This window comes from Phycodurus eques, chromosome 2 (genome assembly GCF_024500275.1).
Source record: "Phycodurus eques isolate BA_2022a chromosome 2, UOR_Pequ_1.1, whole genome shotgun sequence".
Classification (NCBI taxonomy): domain Eukaryota; kingdom Metazoa; phylum Chordata; class Actinopteri; order Syngnathiformes; family Syngnathidae; genus Phycodurus; species Phycodurus eques.
Window position 1 is genome coordinate 28,355,864 of NC_084526.1, and position 19,692 is coordinate 28,375,555.

Consider the following 19,692-nt stretch of genomic DNA (forward strand, 5'->3'; position numbering starts at 1 on the left):
TGTCAATTCTCTGCCGGCTCCAGTTACCGGAGACAAATTCCTTGTGTGTTTTTTGGACATACTTGACAAATAAAGATGATTCTGATTCTGATTCTGATATGTGCCCTGTGACTGACTGGCGACCAGTTCAGGCTGTAGTCTGCCTTTTGCCTGAAGTTAGTTGGGAGAGGGCGGCACGGTGGCCGACTGGTTAGAGCGTCAGCCTCACAGTTCTGAGGACCTGGGTTCAATCCCCGACTGTGTGGAGTTTGCATGTTCTCCCCGTGCCTGTGTGGGTTTTCTCCGGGCACTCTGGTTTCCTCCCACATCCCAAAAAACATGCATAAATTGGAAACTCTAAATTGCCCGTAGGTGTGACTGTGAGTGCAAATGGTTGTCTGTTTGTATGTGCCCTGCGATTGGCTGGCAACCAGTTCAGGGTGTACCCTGCCTCCTGCCCAATGACAGCTGGGATAGGCTCCAGCACGCCCGCGACCCGACTGAGGATAAGCGGCTCAGAAAATGGATGGATGGATGGATAGTTGGGAGAGGCTGCAGTGACCCTGGACAGGATAAGTCCTGTTGAGAATGGATGGATGGACACTGATTTGTTTAAATAGAAACTATTTTGCTGTTTGAAATGTTTAGACATTAAATACAAACTTCTTGAGTCAAAACTGATTTTTGGTATCTATTCATGAGGCAAATCTAGACAAGTTTATTTGTGTAAGTTTTTACCATGTGTAATGTGAAGTATTACGGGAGAATTGGCGCACCTTGACAGCGCGCAAGCCAGGCAAGTAGTAGAAAGAAGACTTACGCATGAATGAGAGAATATACCCCTTTGCGCAGTATTTCTCCTTGTTTTGTGTCGACACTTTGAGGATGCAAACTGAAAGGATGCAGCTTTGAAAAACGACTAAACGCATACAGTAGGTCAGAGTTTACTCCCCAAATGTCAAGGGGAATCTTATCACGTTATGACCCTTTAAAGTCAACTGACAGCTTTTAGAACAGGATGACGACAACCTCCGAGATGCTGTAATGGCAAGCGGGTTGAAGGGTCAGGCCATTGTGTCAGGATCGGTAATGCGGGAGGACATAATTGCCGAAAACGTATTTTATCGTCTCAAATAAACCAACTGATATATTGTAGAAGCATTGATATTTAGAATGAACTGAGTCCTTATGCATTTGCAAAGGAAGACTAGCAGATGGAAATGAATGGCTCAAATACTTGGGAGTCGGCAGGCAAGTCAGTACATAAACAGCAAATGGTTCCTTGTATGATGCTGCTGAAAAGTAGGCAGACGGAGAACTGCAGAGGGTGTCAGGTGTGTTAGCCATAAATTAACAAATTTATCCTAATTTCTATATATCCACACTGTTTTTCTCTCACCAGCAAGTGTTATTTGGATAAATTATAAGTTGTGTGACGTCATGAAAGGTAAACCAGGACAGGATGAATCCACTGACATGGAATGTTTAAAAAACACCAACAACAGCATATTTCCTTTCAGTGCATCTGGTTGTTTTAGACGTCCTACTGGAGGAGCAAGAAGTGTTCATTAAACTTAAATGTTCAACACACAAGTCTTTTCCTATAGCTTAAATTTGACCTTCCTCTAAGTGTGGTGGTGGTGACTTCATCTTCGGTTTCTCCAGCTCATTCCAGCCCTCTCCCCTCTGCTCCTGTGCTAATTTTTTATTCTCTCCCTCCATTTTTCAGACCTATTTTAATCGGGTGGCTTAAGCAGTCAAACCCGTCAGGGTTGTGAGGCATGATCAGAGGGGATGTGTAGTGACTGCATTGGCGGCTATTTTTTGAGTGGCAGCTGCTGCTGCAGTGGGATCTAGCATTCCTCCACATATATGCCAGGTAACACTTTATTAGACAGTTTTAGAAGTTAGACAGGTATTTGCTGTTGACAATGAAACATTGTTTTAATGAAATTACAAATAAACATACACAATTCGATTAAATATACTCGATTAAATATGCAATACAGACCATTACAGTCGTGTGGAAAACAGTCATTCTCTACCAACCATTAAACTGTCTAGCTTCATTTGTGGCTCATTTATTGGACCTATCCCATTAAGGATACATTAATACTTCAGGCACTGTTCAAGGGCATTGAGAAATGTTCTCTAAATATTAAAGATGACTGTCATTGCCGAAAAAAACCATGATGTCCATCCATCCATCCATTTTCTGAGCCGCTTCTCCTCACTTGGGTCGCGGGCGTGCTGGAGCCTATCCCAGCTATCATCGGGCAGGAGACGGGGTACACCCTGAAATCTTTGCCAGCCAATCACAGAAAACATGATGTCAGCAGGGATAAAAAAAACTAGGTTTATATGGATTTCATCACATCCTCACAAAATGACAGAAATCAAAATGTCAAGAACAAAAATGCTGTATGATTTAAACAAAGTTGCACACGACAACACGGACACATGCACACACATGCATGCATGTACGGACGCACATTCAAACACACACACACACACACACCTTTGTAGCATCTGTTAATATTTTTTGAACATCAATACTCAATCAAAACTATCCAAATGTGAGCCTAAAATACCATTATAACGTTTTTAACCCAATATTTTTCCATCAGCTGTTCAGATTGTATTATATATATTATTAAACTGTATATTATAGAGAAGGTGCAATATTATTACATATTTATTAATTAGATCATTTTCATTTACTTCGATTAATGACAGTAAAGACACTGGTATTTTTTTCTTCTAATTTATCTTTTTTTTTTTATGCCACCTTGGTTTTATATAATAGGTAAATGTCTCCCATGCTGAAACAACCATGCTTGAGGTTCAAAAGGTTGCTGATAATTAGAAATTTTGGGCCACAATTGTAAAGACAATCAATAGATCATAGTCCACCTCGACAGTCGCGCTTCCGCCGCTGCTCACACTGCCTCCACTTGCAGCTCAGTTGGCTTGTGTTGAGTCTGCTTTGCTGTAGGCCGCTAGGTCTTGCCAGTTTAGCTCTCAGAGGCTAGTAAACACACCAGAATAGTCATAACTATGAACCCAAAGTCATTGGATTGTCGATTCCAGCAAGTTTCACGAGCCGCATGGCGGTGCTCTTGGGTATCCCCTCACTCACACTCTAGTCCTATAGATGTTTATAATTTACATAGCCACTCTCACCACACTTCAGTTGTACAGCCGGGTTCACGACCCTTGTCCTGCATGCTTCCCCTCCTGTCCTTGTCCTGTCCTATCTTGTCCTGTCCTTCCCTCACAGGGTGTAGCACTACTGCCCCATACAACACTCATATCTAATGTGTCATTGTTCTAGGTATATGATGATTTACTTGCCTCATCTTGTTTACAGCTAGTACTTTGTCTTTTGTTGTCATCTTTTCTCACTCCCCTCTAGAAACCTTGTTCTGTTCGATTGATCGACTTTGATTCTCAATATATATATATATATATATATGTTACTTGATTACCACAATCTATACATCATTGGACAGCATTTTTAATGTCTTTTCAGAAAATGTAAATAGCTCAAAACACGGCTGTACAACTTCCAATCAGTTTCGTGCTGGAGGGTCACATATATCCAAAAATGTAAAAAAATGTAATTAGCAATAATTCAAATACAGTGGCATCTCGGGTAACAACAACTCTATTTTCGTAGAAAACTTACCTCTAGTTACGCATTATTTTCGATTTTCGAACGGTCTTGGTATGAATGAAAGGAAGGATCTAAGTTGTGCTTCTACTCACGCTGCATGATGATCATTTAAGGCCTCTTTATACTCCCGCGGTTGCGAGGCCGGCAACGCCCGCACTGCATCACGTGACCTGACGAATTGCCCCACGCAGCACCTCTGCGTAGCTTGCCGCGCACCCGACAAAAATAGTTGCTGCGCGTCAAACAACACGGAGATCATCTCTGGTGATTGGTCCGTTTTAGTCACATGCTGTGATGACGTTCCAGCGTGCCCATTGGTTCTACATACCATCTACGTCACCGCCTACTCAATCGATTTTGCAACATAATTAAACGTATCATCTGGTCATCTAGGTCAACCAGGTCAGTGTGTACCCCACCTCCTGCCCGATGATATCTGGGATAGGCTCCAGCACGCCCCCGCGACCCTAGTGAGGAGAAGCGGCTCAGAAAATGGATGGATGGATGGATATATATATATATATATATGTATGTATATACAACCCCAAATCCAATGAAGTTGGGACATTGTGTTAAACATAAATAAAAACGGAATACAATGATTTGCAAACCATGTTCAACCTGTATTTAAGTGAATACACTACAAAGACAACATATTTAATGTTCAAACTGATAAACTTTATTGTTTTTAGCAAATAATCATTAACTTCAAATTTTATGGCAGCAACACGTTCCAAAAAAGCTGGGACAAAAAAAAAAGACTAAGAAAGTTGAGAAATGCGCATCAAACACCTGTTTGAAACATCCCACAGGTGAACAGGCTAATTGGGAACAGGTGGGTGCCACGATTGGGTATAAATTGCACAGTCATTCACAAGCAAAGGTGGGGCGGGGTTCACCTCTTTGTGAACAAGTGTGTGAGAAAATAGTCGAACAGTTTAAGGACAATGTTCCTCAACGTACAATTTAGGAATTTCATCATCTACGGTCCATAATATCATCAAAAGGTTCAGAGAATCTGGAGAAATCACTGCATGTAAGCGGCAAGGCCGAAAACCAACGCTGAATGCCCGTGACCTTCGATCCCTCAGGCGGCACTGCATCAAAAACCGACATCAATGTGTAAAGGATATCACCACATGGGCTCAGGAACACATCAGAAAATCAATGTCAGTGAATACAGTTTGGCGCTACATCATAAGTGCAACTTGAAACTCTACTATGCAAAGCAAAAGCCATTGATCAACAACACCCAGAAACGCCGCCGGCTTCTCTGGGCCCGAGCTCATCTACGATGGATTGATGCAAAGTGGAAAAGTGTTCTGTGGTCCGACGATTCCATTTTTCCAATTGTTTTTGGAAATTGAAAAAAACAAGATTGCTGCCGGGGTGCAGCCACACAGTTTGGCAGGCCCTGTGCGTTTGCTTAAAAAGTCATCCAAAGATCAAGTAGGACCATGGATTATGCTATCAACGTATTCCTTTGCTGTTTGGATAACCCTCTATCTTCTGCTAAGTTCAACATGTCCAAACAAAAGGGGCACTCTAACATTGTATCCAGCCAGATGGAGTCAGCACATGCTATTCACAAGGGTACTGGACTATGGCCATGCTAGGCATGGGCTCAGGAATACTTCAGAAAACCAATGTCAGTAAATACAGTTTGGCGCTACATCCGTAAGTGCAAATTGAAACTCTACGATGCAAAGCAAAAGCCATTCATCAACAACACCCAGAAACGCCGCCGGCTTCTCTGGGCCCGAGCTCATCTCAGATGGACTGATGAAAAGTGGAAAAGTGTTCTGTGGTCCGACGAGTCCACATTTCAACAGACAGATGGTGGTAGACTTTGCAAAAAGGATGGAAATGGCTGTATTGAACACTTTTTTCCAGAAGAGGCAGGAACATAGGTTGACCTACAAGAGGGGAGGTAGAAGCACGCAGGTGGATCATCTTGTGCAGACATGTAATCTGAAGGAGGTTACCGACTGTAAAGTTGTGGTAGGGGAGAGTGTGGCTAGACAGCATAGGATGGTGGTGTGTAAGATGACTCTGGTGGTGGGGAGGAAGATTAAGAAGACAAAGGCAGAGCAGAGAACCATGTGGTGGAAGCTGAGTGTTGTGCAGCTTTTCGGGAAGAGCTGAGACAGCCTCTCAGTGGACAGAAGGAGCTGTCAGAAGACTGGATCACGACAGCCAAGGTGATCAGAGAGACAGGCAGGAGAGTACTTGGTGTATTTTCTGAGGTTAGACTGGAATCCCCGTGGACCATGATGTTTTCAGATGACATTGTGATCGGCAGTGAAACCAGGGACTAGGTGGAGGAACAGTTAGAAAGATGGAGGCATGCACTGGAAAGGAGAGGAATGAAGATTAGCCAAAGTAAAACATAATATATGTGCATGAATGAGATGGGTGGAGGGGGAAGAGTGAGGCTACAGGGAGAAGAGATAGCAAGGGTGGAGGACTTCAAATACTTGGGGTCAACAGTCCAGAGCAATGGTGAGTGTGGTCAGGAAGTGAAGAAACGGGTCCAAGCAGGTTGGAACGGGTGGAGGAAGGTGTCAGGTGTGTTATGTGACAGAAGAGTCTGTGCTAGGATGATGGGCAAAGTTTATAAAACAGTGGTGAGGCCAGCCATGATGTACAGATTTGAGACAGTGGCAGTGAAGAGACAACAGGAAGCAGTGCTGGAGGTGGCGGAAATGAAGATGTTGAGGTTCTCTCTAGGTGAGTATAGTGGTAGAAGGATGATGAGGATGGAGCTGCCAAGCAAGAGAATGAGAGAAAGACCAAAGAGTTGATTGATGTAGTGAGGGAAGACATGAGGGCAGTTTGTGTTCGAGAGGAGGATGCAGGAGATAGGCTTAAATGGAAAAGGATGACACGCTGTGGCGACCCCTAACGGGACAAGCCGAAAGAGAAAGAAGAAGATATATATATATATATATATATATATATATATATATATCTTCTTCTTTCTCTTTATATAGTATATTAAAAAATGGGACCAAGATAAATAATTGAAAATGTTTTTGTGCTATTTATCTGACGTATAATCCAGTGGGTTACATAGTGAGATAAGTACTGTCCTCGCTAAAACGACTAGGTTTAGTCTGAGCTAGACATCAAGCTAAACTCTGGAACAGATTATGCCAGGCATGTCCTCGTGGTAATTTGTCGCTTTTTATTTACATCCTCAACATCAACGGTTCAGCAGAGTGAAACTAAAAACAAAGACAAAACAAATCTTTCAGCCATGTTCATCAATAACATAAACATTCACAGCAAATGCAGAACAGAAACTTAAATTAGCTGCTAATCCAATAGTAACCCATCTCAACTATTATCATACATTAAATTAGCCCACACGTGTCAACAAACATCTCAATAGACATGTTGCAAGTAATCCCACAGACTGGCTTTAAATGCACATTTAAACATGAAATCACCCAACAAACAATATATGACACAGTACATACAGGTGTTGTCCCTGCAGGAGTTGAATAACTTCACACTGTGTGCATTGGCTTCGAAGCGATGTCTTTCTTTTTTTTTCTCTCTCTCTACTGTGACGTGAATATGTCCCACGAGTCCCTCACACTTGATGCTATTACCCACTCATTGTAACATCTTTCATCTTTCATGTAATGACCATGGGAGTCCATGGAACGTTTCTAACATAGCTGGTTATTTATCTAGGATGAGCAAACTCAAATCTATGTCTGTGTCAGAAAGACGGGGCAAAAGCCATACTAATTCGATAAAAAGTTTTCCATACTAATGGTAGGACAGTATGTCCAGTATATGCACATGAACATCTCAGCATGAGGGCAGTTTCAATACAACTCGTCTCTGTATAGTTACTGTTTTTTTATAATTGATTTCCATTTCCTTCTACGCTGCTCCCTGACATGGTCAGTCCACCACTGTCCAGATGACTCTCCTCACCCACCCTACAGTCTCTCCTGTGGTTCACCACCAGCTTGGACTTCACTCGTCTTCATCTTTCCTCTTATTAGCACAGTCTCTCACAGCAGTCTGTCTTGTCTTCAGCCGGTGGCCCCTGCTGATGAGCAACCTTCCCTGGGTAAATTCTCAACTCTTTCCGATGAAGTGATACTGGGCCTGCAATAGAAAGCAGACGCTTAGAAGGTCTGCATAAAATACAATATTAAACCCCAACAACAAATAAAACCCAAAGACCATTTGTCTTTCCTTTCAGCTTTCTGTGCGAAAGCACAAGTTAGAAAGTGCTTCAGCAGACTCATTTGCGATCTCTCTAATAGTTTCTGTTCAATGCTTTTGGAAGCCAGTTAACCAACGAGGAGAACATGCCTTTGCAACAGTTTCACCTTTGGAACTGTCACATAATAGTGTAATCTGTTGAGACGTGGCAAGAATAATATGGTCACATATCTCAGGAGGTTTCAAAACACTGTTCCTCTGAAATCCCAGAATTGGGCTGGTTTCATGGCACGTCACCTCAAATAGGCCAATGGAGCGTGAAATTGAGTCACTCAATGTGAAAAATGAAAAGAAAAAACAGGTTTTCGCTTCCCTTCTCTCTGAAGAGAAGACCTTCGTATGCTGGTGCAGCTTTGTCTTTAATCTCCATGACAACCAAGCAAACCAAAAAAATGGACACTATGTTTATCATGACCTCCTAGGAAGCTGGATTTTCTATGCCCTTATGATGATGTTGCTATATTCATGCATCATCTTTTTTTGGTATGGTAATTTTCACCAATATGTTGTTTGTATCAGGAGAGCTATCGTCCAGAGGGGCGCACGCGAAGGGTGTCGTATAGGGCGCCTGGACTAGAATATTTAGCGAAGTGTCCGCCAGCATCACCCACCTGTCAACCAAACCCCCCAAACCCTCACCCCCACTGAGATATTCGACCAAGGGGGCACAATTGATGTAGATTTGTTGATTTTGATATTTTTACTTACAATAGCATTACTTTTAGAAGCAAGTCTTTTTGTACTTTCTTAGAAGTCCGTCGCGCAGACACACGGTAATTGAATTATTGTTATCATGTGTTTTTGCAAACAATTACATCCATCCATCCATTTTCTGAGCCGCTTCTCCTCACTAGGGTCGCGGGCGTGCTGGAGCCTATCCCAGCTGTCATCGGGCAGGCGGCGGGGTTCACCCTGAACTGGTTGCCAGCCAATCGCAGGGCACTTCGAAACAGACAACCATTCGCACTCACAGTCATGCCTACGGGCAATTTAGAGTCTCCAATTCATGCATGTTTTTGGGATGTGGGAGGAAACTGGAGTGCCCGGAGAAAACCCACGCAGGCACGGGGAGAACATACAAACTCCACACAGGCGGGGCCGGGGATTGAACCCGGGTCCTCAGACCTGTGAGGCTGACGCTCTAACCAGTCGCCCACCGTGCCGCAAACAATGACAGTTAAGCATAATTCAGAACAGCTCTCACAGAACATTCTCAGAAATATGCAGCCAACAAAGATTTTCTCTTTTTTTAATTTCACACTTGATGTGTGGGCATGTATACAAACAATTACAAACTGAACGTTCCATACCATGTCGCCTTTTCAAAATTGTTTTCATCTTTGAATACACATGGCTACAGTTTTCAATTACTGCATTTATTTCGGCTATTTTATGTTCTTGTTTAACTATAAAAAGGAACAGTGAAGTGAAGGAGCTGATATTGCTTTGTTTTGATAAGTTAAACAACTTCTTGTGTTGCTGTGTATTGTTTGTGTCTGTATGATAACAGCCATTTTTATATTGGAAACCAAAAGTATAAAATGATAAATGGTTTGGCCACTAGACAATTTTCTAGGGAGAGAAAGGTCATGGTTTGTAGAATACCCACAAGGTAATTCTCAGTCAGATATTGATAGGCCAGCTCTACAAATAAACACAGCCTGACTTCAGTAAATAACAGAATGTACCATAGGGAGTGGTAGTAGTGGGTATGGAAAGTATTCAGACCCCCTTAAATGTTTCATTCTTTTTTATATTGTAGCCATTTTCTAAAATCATTTGTAATTTTTTCCCATCATAAATGTACACACAGCACCGCATATTGAAAGAAAAAAATGGAATATGTTGGAGTTTTTGCAGATTTATTAAAAAAGAAAAACTGAAATATCACACAGCCACAATTATTCAGACCCTTCGCTCAGTATTTAGTAGAAGCACCCTTTTGAGCTAATACAGCCGTGAATTATTTTGGGAATGATGCAACAAGTTTTTCACACCTGGATTTGGGGATCCTCTGCCATTCCTACTTGCAGATCCTCTCCATTTCTGTCAGGTTGGATGGTGAACGTTGGTGGACAGCCATTTTCAGGTCTCTCCAGAGATGCTCAATTGGGTTTAAGTCAGGGCTATGGCTGGGCCATTCAAAAAGAGTCACAGAGTTGTTCTGAAGCCACTCCTTCATTATTTTATCTGTGTGCTTAGGGTCATTGTCTTGTTGGAAGGTGAACCTTCGGCCAAGTCTGAGGTCCTGAGCACTCTGGAGAAGGTTTACGTCCAGGATATCCCTGTACTTAGCTGCTTTAATCTTTCCTTCAATTTCAACCAGTCATCCTGTCCCTGCAGCTAAAAACACCCCCACAGCATGATGCTGCCACCACCATGCTTCAATGTTGGGACTTTACTGGACAGGTGATGAGCAGTGCCTGTTTTTCTCCACACATACCGCTTAGAATTAAAGCCAAAAGGTTCTATCTTGGTCTCATCAGACCAGAGAATCTTATTTCTCACCATCCTGGAGTCCTTCAGGTATTTTTTAGCAACCTCCATGCAGGCTTTCATGTGTCTTGCACTGAGGGGAGTCTTCCGTCGGGCCACACTGCCATAAAGCCCCAACTGGTGGAGGGCTGCCGTGAGGGGTGACATTCTAGAACTTTCTCTTATCTCCCGACTGCATCTCTGGAGATCAGCCACAGTGATCTTGGAATTCTTCTTTACCGCTCTCACCAAGGCCTTTCTCCCGTGATTGCTCAGTTTGGCTGGACGGCCAGCTCTAGAAAGGGTTCTGGTCGTCCCGAACGTATTCCATTTAAGAATTATGGAGATCACTGTGCTCTTAGGCACCTTAAGTCCAGCAGAATGTTTTTTTTGTAACCTTGGCCAGATCTGTACCTTGTCACAATTCTGTCTCTGAGCTCTTTCGGCATTTCCTTTGACTTCATGATTCTCATTTGCTCTGACAAGCACTATGACCTGTAAGGTCTTATATATATATATAGGTGTGTGGCTTTCCTAATCAAGTCCAATCAATATAATCAAACACAGCTGGACTCCAATGAAGGTGTAGAACCATCTCAAGGATGATCAGAAGAAATAGACAGCACCCGAGTGAAATATATGAGTGTCACAGCAAAGGGTCTGAATACTTATGGCTGTGTGATATTTCAGTTTTTCTTTTTTAACAAATCTGCAAATATTTCAACAATTCCGTTTTATCTGTCCAAATGGGGTGCTGTGTGCATATTGAGGAAACAAATGAACTTGAATTATTTTAGCAAATGGCTGCAATATAACAAAGAGTGAACAATTTAAGGGGATCTGAATACTCTCTGTACCCACTGTACATGGCTGAAATAGAAGATGTGCAATCAATGTGTCTTGGATTCTTCACATGGATAACACCTGATATGAAGATGAATCATGTTTCAACATTTTGTAAAGGCTACGACACCGAAAGTTTTATTCCCACGGAATTTGTGATGCAATGCACTGCCAAGACTGTTTTATGCATTGTGGGTATGGTAGCATTGTGTTGGTTTCGACAGGACATCATGTCTTTGGGCCTCGCATTCATAATGTTGAATTCATCTTTATGCAATTGTTAAGCAACTTGTTTGAGTCACAGTTCCTACGCTGGCGACGTAACACGAATTTCCGCGTAAGTCGGATTTCATCGTTAAAGTCGTAATTTACGGCGAAATACTTCTGTTACGGGTATTGTCCCATGTGATTGTGACAGCAAGCTCAGTGTGTGCGGGCATGTGCGTCGATGTGTGAGTGAGATGGGACCGTGAAGGAGGAAGGAGTGCGCGTCGGTGCGAGTGTGTACAGTGGCAAGTGTAGTGACGGCGACTGGGGAAGAGTAGCGATTAGCGGAGGACCCGTTGCCGTTGAACGTGCAGAGGAGCTAATAAAGCCATTAAAGCAGCAAATCGGTGCTTCGTGCCTTTATTGTTGCCGCCACCAAGCTCAGCTGTGCAACAAGTAAAGGGAGTTAACCCCTGCGTTTCCCAACCACGGTCAGGTTACCGTAGCAGGGAAGGTTAACACTTCGTATAAAGAAACTAAAATACATTAAAATAAAAAAAAAGATGCTGTACGTACCATTACTGCTGAGAGTGTAAAGAAAAGTAGAGCGAAAAAGGCAGATACTCCCCCCGCACAAACACAGACAAGCATAATGCACTAGCTAAGCAGAAACACTATGGTGCTGGGACCAAAATGGCGGACGAGACACGGGCGTCACAAAGTCGAAAAGTCGTAGGTCGAGTGCGTCATAACTCGAGGACTTCCTGTACTGTAGGTCATCTGGTACAATCCCAAAACAATCAGAATAATTTTATCTCCGGCATGAGTTACCTTATCCATATTCAGAGGTACTGTATGCTTTAAAGTTAAGTATATTTTTAAATCATTAGTGTTCCTGTGTTAGGTGTGAAAGTGAGTGCGAATGGTTGTTTGTTTATATGTGTGCCCTGCGATTGGCTAGCAACTAGTTCAGTGTGTACCCCGCCTCCTGCCCGATGATAACTGAGATTGGCTCCAGCACTCCCGCGACCCTTGTGAGGATAAGCGGCTCAGAAAATGGATGGATGGATGGATGGATGTTTCAACAAGGCGGCACAGTGGACGACTGGTTAGAGCGTCTGTCTCATAGTTCTGAGGACCGGGGTTCAATCCCCGGCCCCGCTTGTGTGGAGTTTGCATGGTCTCCCCGTGCCTGCATGGGTTTTCTCCGGGCACTCCGGTTTTCCCACATGCTAAAAACATGCGTGGTAGGTTAATTGACAACTCTAAATTGCCCGTTGGTGTGAATGTGAGTGCGAATGGTTGTTTGTTTGTATGTGCCCTGCGATTGGCTGGTAACCATTTCAGGGTGTACCCCACCTCCTGCCTGATGATAGCTGGGATGAATCAGCTATCATCGGGCAATATGATGAATCATAATCGACCACGCATTCCTGATTTCCAGGCGTTTTTCTGCCAAGGCAGGTCATTCGAATTTCTTGACCTTATCTACGACACTAGCGAAGCTCTCCGCCTACCTCTCCACTCCCAAGTCAGCGCTGTCAACATGACAAACAATGTGTTCTCACAAGTTGGTCTTTTACACTGAGGCAACCAATAAGAGGAAAAGGCGGCTGTCTTAGCCAAATATGGAGAAAGTGGATACAAAACTGGGTCAAACAAAAGTAGCTGTCAAGAGGGGCCTTTTTTGGACAGTCGTATGACAAAACCAAGGTGTTTAAAATACGGGACCTTTAATTGATTTGGGGAATTTACATTGGCAAATTATTTCTCTCCACTTCTTAATTCTTCAAATTAGTTATGATGGCAGCTACTCTTGTATGGTGAATTTATTGATCTATTCAGCTTGCAATTGTGCAGCTGCTTGTATGACATTTATTGGTTAGGAGCAAAAGAGGGCTAATTGAAGTCAACACAAAATAAAAGTACTCTTCAAGCACCACTGACTCGAGCAAAAATTACCTAAAACGACACCTTTCCATTTGAATAAGGTCCTTTTGATTAGTTTCAGGTTTGTCAGAAAGTCAGGATGAAGCCACCCAGACTAGAAGAGATTTTGTCTCTATGGCCTAACTTTAGGATATATATGATTTACATTAATCTGTTTGTGTATATGGGTGAAATGGCTTGTTTAAACACATCAAACAATAAAAATACGGATAAAGCCATGTACCACTACTTATTTGCATTATCTCACATCAACACACAAGATAATAGTACACTGTTACTACAGATAAAACATTTACATCACCTACATTGTCAGTAATAACTAGGTAGTAGATGTTAATTGGTTGGTTAATTCTTAAATTCAGACTACTTCTCTCTTTGTATTGCTTGTTTAGCTGGTGTTATGTTTTACGGTGCAGCCAAACCAATTATATTAGATGTACAATTTTTTTCAGCTTTATGGAGTTTAAATTGGGCATTGACACAGTGCGCACACACACACACACACACCAAGTAGCTCTTGTCTCTTTCAGAGCTCTCTCTCTAAAGCTTCATGTATAAAATACCACAATATATGCATGTGGTGCAAGTTAATACATTTTGTCCACTTGGGGTCACCATCCTCACATTCTACACTGTAGCATTTGTGACTTAAAAGGTGGGTTGTTAACTGGCTAAACATTTTGCCACTCTGCATGTTGAGGCCATCAGCTGGTCGTCTAAGAATGTGCTTGTGTTTACTATATTTTGTTACCGTTGTTCAATAAAGCAATTGAAAGTGCACCAACAGTTGTGTCTACATTCCATCTATCCTAAACACCTGTTGAGTTATTACAATTTGTGCTAACTAGCGGTGGTAGGCTATATTAAATTAGCAGACAATGTTTACTTTACCGTTGATGTGCAGGTGTGTAGCCAGTTGTACTTTGCAATAGACACATTGCACTTCAGCTTCCTTTAAGTGTGAAATGATCCGAAAATTTGGACATTCTCTTTTGCGCGTTCTTTCCTCCTGGCTCGCGCTTATTGCTATGTGAGTCTAGTAACTGTCCGTGTTGTGAAATAATAACAGCAAAATTCTGCGATATGGTGAATAAGCTGCGATATACTGTAAGTACAATAAAAAAAGTCCAAGATTCATTGAAGCGGCAAAAAGTGAATGGCAATATACTGATGAATGACCGGACTCCTAATAACACATCAGGAGAAATTCATAGTTTCATTTAAAACTGGAGCAATTGCACATTGATTCTGGAGGATACTTCTCCTTGCAACTGATGGAGGAAGTGATACTATATTGTTTTTTTTTTTATCATAATGGACGCCAGAGTCTGTTATTCTCTTTATTTATCACTCTTTAATGAGAACTTTGCTGTTGAATAAGTTTTTTGTTGTTGTTTTTGCATTAAGATCAGAATCAGAATAATCTTTATTTGCCAAGTTGTCATGAACGGAACAGAGGATAGGACCCAAAAATGCACGACTCCAAAACAAATGGACAGTTTCCAAAAAGAGAGGTTTAATAGACGGGCGTAGGTCGGTACACAGGCAGGCAATCCAAGAAAGGCAACAGTATCCAAAAACATGAGGCAAAGAGGCGAGGTCGATAATCGGAACAGGGTCAAGTCTTTCTGTGAGTCTGTGACGTGGAAACAAGGAATGCTGGAACGCGACGACAAGGTACAACGAACTGGCAATGAGAGGGAATGAGACACGAGGTTAAATACAAAAGGTAATTAGGGTGAACGAGGCACAGGTGGTGAAGATGCTCACAGGAGCAGGTGTGTGTGAAACAGGGGGGGAAGACAAAACCCGGAACACACACCCGTGACACAAGTATGTTCAAAAAACACACAAGGAATTTGTCCCCGGTAATTGGAGCCACTCTTGTCCGACAACAGACAGAGTCAATTGAGAACGCTTTTGAGACATAAAGACATTGAGAAAAGCAGTCACTGAGCAATAAAGGGTTGCTAGTTATCTGGTAATGCCGGTACATTTTTAGGTGTTTTTTTTTTATAATTGTGCAAAAAGATGCAGAGTCCTCTAGCACTTAGAGTAGTTTGAATGACTAATATTGCAATAGTCTAGTGCAATGACCATAGTGCAAAGGGCGCAGAGACTTCAAGCGAGTAGTACAATAATCTGGGACAATGTTGATTGTGCAAATGTTGCAGTCAGTGTGCAAATGGGGGAGATGCTGTGCGGCGTGGTCAGACTATTACAGTGAGTGCACGAGTAATATATAATTGGCGTGACAGAAATGTGACAACAAACTCAAGACAAAAAAAAAATTGCCAGCATGTTGCAATGGAATTGTAGGTGACGTGTTTAAGAAGTTTATTGAAAGAGGGAAGAAGGTGTTGGAATGTCTGCTAGTTGTAGTTTGCATTGATCGGTAGCGCCTACCTGAGGTAAGGAGCTGGAAGAGCTGGTGACCGGGATGTGGAGGGTCCGAGAGGATTTTACATGCTCTTGTCTTCGTTCTGGCAGCGTGCAAGTCCTCAAGGGTAGGTAGGGGGGTACCGACAATCCTTTCAGCAGTTTTGATTGTCCATTGCAGTCGGAGTTTGTCCTTTTTTGTAGCAGCACCAAACCAGACTGTGATGGAAGAACACAGGACTGATTAGATTACCGCTGTGTAGAACTGCCTCAGCAGCTCCTGTGGCAGGCCGTACTTCCTCAGAAGCCGCAGAAAGTACATCCTCTGCTGGGCCTTTTTGAGGACAGAGTTGATGTTGATCGCCCACTTCAGGTCCTGGGAGACTGTAATTCCCAGGAACTTGAAGGTCTCGGACGGTTGACACAAGGCAGCTGGACAGCGTGGTGGGCAGCTGTGGCGAAGGATGCCTCCTGAAGTCCACGATCATCTCTACAGTCTTGAGCGTGTTCAGCTCCAGGTTGTGTCGGCCGCACCACAGCTCCAGCCGCTCCACTTCCTGTCGATATGCAGACTCGTCACTGTCCTTGATGTGGCAGATGACAGTGGTGTCATCTGCAAACTTCAGGAGTTTGACAGCCGGGTGCGTTGAGGTTCAGTCGTTCGTGTAGAGAGAGAAGATCAGAGGACACAACCTTGGGGCGCCCCATTGCTGATGCTGCGTGTGGATGAGGTGGCCTCCCCCAGCCTCACCTGCTGTGTCCTGCCCGTCAGGAAGCTGTAAATCCACTGGCAGATGGCAGGTGAGATGCTGAGCTGGAGAAGCTTGGATGAAATGAGTTCAGGGATGATGGTGTTGAACGCTGAGCTGAAGTCCACGAACAGGATCCTCGCATTGGTCCCTGCACTGTCAAGGTGTTCAAGGATGAAGTGCAGTCCCATGTTGACTGCATCATATGCAGACCAGTTTTCTCGGTAGGCAAACTGCAGGGGGTCCAGCAGGAGACCTGTGACGCTCTTGAGGTAGTCCAGCATGAGACGTTCAAAGGACTTCATGACCACAGATGTCAAGGCGACAGGCCTGTAGCCATTTAGACCCGAGATTACAGGTTTCTTGGGGACTGGAATGATGGTGGAGCGTTTGAAACAGGATGGTACTTCGCACAGTTCCAGAGATCTATTGAAGATCTGAGTGACGACTGGAGCGAGCTGGTCCGTGCAGACTTTGAGGCAGAATGGGGACACATGGTCTGGTCCTGCCGCTTTGTTAATCTTTTGTTGTTTGAAGATGCGTCTCACATCCTGTTCGCGGATGGTTAACGCAGAAGTCGGTGGTGTAATAGTGGTCGGTGATGCGGCTTGGTGGGTGTGGGGTGTGAAAGTGTCCTTTTGAAATCTGCAGTAGAATGTATTCAAGTCATTGGCTCGTGAGCTATTGTTCTCAGCTTGGGGGGGGATCGTCGCTTGTAATTTGTCAGCGATTGGAAGGCATGCCAGACTGATTTAGAGACGTTAGCGCTAAACTGTTTTTCCAACTTTGCTACATAGTTCCTCTTTGCAATGTTAATTTCTTCAGTCAGCTGGTTTCTAACTCGTTTATACAGGGCCCTGTCCCCGCTTTCATAAGCGTCCTCCTTAGCTTGGCGAAGCTCCTTAAGTTTGGCAGTGAACCACGGCTTGTTGTTATTGAATGTGCGAAATGACTTTGTTGGTACACACACCTCTTCACAGAAACTGATATAGGATGTGACGGTGTCCGTATATTCATCCAGGCTGCCAGCTGAATTTTCAAAGACACTCCAGTCTGTGCAGTCTAAACAGCTTTGAAGTTCCATCTTTTCTTCATTGGTCCACTTTTTCACTGGTTTCACAGGAGGCTTTGCGCATTTAAGTTCTTGCCTGTATGTCGATATTAAGTGAATTAAAGCAGTGATCAGATGAGCCTAAGGCTGCACGAGGTTTGGCACGCTATGCGTTTTTTAGCGTAGTATAGCAGTGGTCCAAAATGTTATTTTCCCTGGTTGGACAGTCGATGTGCTGCTTGTATTTCGGGAGTTCATGGTTGAGTTTAGCTTTGTTAAAGTCCCCGAGAATAATGAGGGGTGAGTCCGGGTGTTTTTTTATCAATTTCGTTGACTTGTTCGGCGAGCATTAGCAGTGCGGCGTTCGTGTTAGCTTGGGGCGGAATGTAGACGCCAGCGAGAATGAATGATGCAAACTCACACGGCGAGTAGAATGGCTTACAGTTAAAAAACAGCGACTCCAAATGCGGGCTACAGTGTGTGCTGAGCTCCATGATGTCCGTGCACCATTTTTTGTTGATATAGAAGCATATCCTGCCTCCCTTTGTTTTCCCCGTTAACTCCGTGATCCGGTCTGCTCGGTGAAGATGAAACCCCGGATGCATGACGGCACCATCAGGTACAGCCTCACAAAGCCAAGTCAAGCACATGGCGGCGGAACATCCGAAGTCTTTACTGGTCTTTATCAGAAGATGAAGCTCGTCCATTTTGTTGGGTAGGGAGCGTACATTCGCGAGGTGGATGGACGGAAACACCAGTCGGTATCCTCTCTTGCGGAGTTTTTCTCCTGGATACCGGCTCGCTTCCGTCTGTAGCGTCGCCTCCGCCTCCATGCGCCAAAGACCGCCGTTGCTGCTCCGGTGAGTAACTCGGGGAAAAAAACAGAGCGGATTTACGAAGGTTGGTGAAAGAAAGTCCGGAGTAGCCTCCTTGATGGTTACCAAGTCTCCCCTTGTGTAAGTGAGTCGTGGAATGTCTCCAAAGACGAACGAAAAACACACACAAAAAAACAATACTAGAGAGCGCGTAACCGAGGCGACCACACTGGTAGGCGCCATCTTGAATTTCTACGGGATGATGAAGTCCGGGAAAACCAAAGCAACGCACCTATGTTTTATCTCATGTATCTCAAATTCATTGTGAGTGGCTCAACTCAAAGGTTAGCCTTTGGGAAGGTTTCAAGAGTCTTATCAGATTAGGAAACCTCTTATCTGTGTGACGCTATTGATTGCTCTGAGCTCTAAAAGATTTGTATGTAGAACAACACTCAGGTGCATGAAGGAAGCGCTCGTATCTACATTACCCATACCAATGTTTTATCCTAAAGCACTGGTGATTATCATCTCATTCTTCTTTTCTCGACTGTATAGACTTCCCATATGGTCTCCCTGATCCCTGCAGAGAACACGCATCATCAACATTAAAAACAATTACCAATAACAAGTGGAAGGAGTGGGCTGTACATTTAAAAGCGCTTTGCAAAACCCTTAACTTTTGTGACTTCAGTCGTCATCCTTAATAAAGTACATGTCCATCTATTTCTCAATTACAGATGACACATTAATTCTGCGAAGCTTAATCGTGTAAAGGTATTACAGGTCCTATGCCTGAAGCAATTATAAGTGATGAGAAAAAGATGTCTATGTCGTGTCTTGTTGCATTATGATTGTAATTTCTCATGCAGATCAATTACATATGATCTTACTGTGACCTATATATCTCTTGTTACGCCAACACTTACTGTCATCCTGTCTCAAACACAACACTGAATTGATTATAACATTGAATTTAACAGACAAAGATTTATTTGTCCATGAACCACACGAAACAACTCAGAAAGGACTATAATAGTCGTAAAAGAGGTTCTAATTGTAATATTTGAATATACTCTGGCATTTATATTTATGTATTTTAGTTCATTTTGAATCTATATTATTTCCCTTTCATTTTACTTACTGTAGGTATGGTTGCAGAGAAATCATTTTGTGAACTATACTTAATTTTCATAAATTAATATAATGCGTTATACCCATAAAACATGACCACAGGCTCTTCTATCGCCCCCAAACCATACGTAGTACTAAGAAAGTGGATGTTTTTTTCCAGCTTCCACATTCTCGCAATCCTTCACTAAA